Below are 442 nucleotides of genomic sequence, written 5' to 3' on the forward strand. Positions count from 1 at the left end.
GCCCTTCATGGCAGGCCACGTGTGCTGTTCGGTCGGTTGTGTGTGTGTAAGTGTGCATGGGAGACATCCACTGGAGCTCCAGGACCTCCAGCGGGACCCCGGGCGGACCGGAGTCCGCTCAGAGCACACCGCCTTCGGCCTGGGCCCAGGGTGTCCTTGCCGCTCTGTCCTGCCTTCCACAGAGCTCCGGGGCGAGCCAGAGAACCTCCAGGCCCGTCGGAAGGACCCAGCAGACTCACCGGCCAAATCTGAGACATGTCGGCCAAAGCCCCGGTTCTCCAGAGAAAAGGCAGACTTTTTTTTTTAAAACCGCTCAAAATGCACTAAAATGGGGGAAAAGAGGGCTGAAACCTGCTTAGATAGGCTCGCCAGACATCCAGGTTTCCTAAAATATAATTTTCTAAGACCTCACTTTGCCGTTTTTCTTCTAAGTCCCTCTTTT

Source organism: Poecilia reticulata, chromosome 17 (assembly GCF_904066995.2).
Source record: "Poecilia reticulata chromosome 17, P_reticulata-male-v2, whole genome shotgun sequence".
NCBI lineage: Eukaryota > Metazoa > Chordata > Actinopteri > Cyprinodontiformes > Poeciliidae > Poecilia > Poecilia reticulata.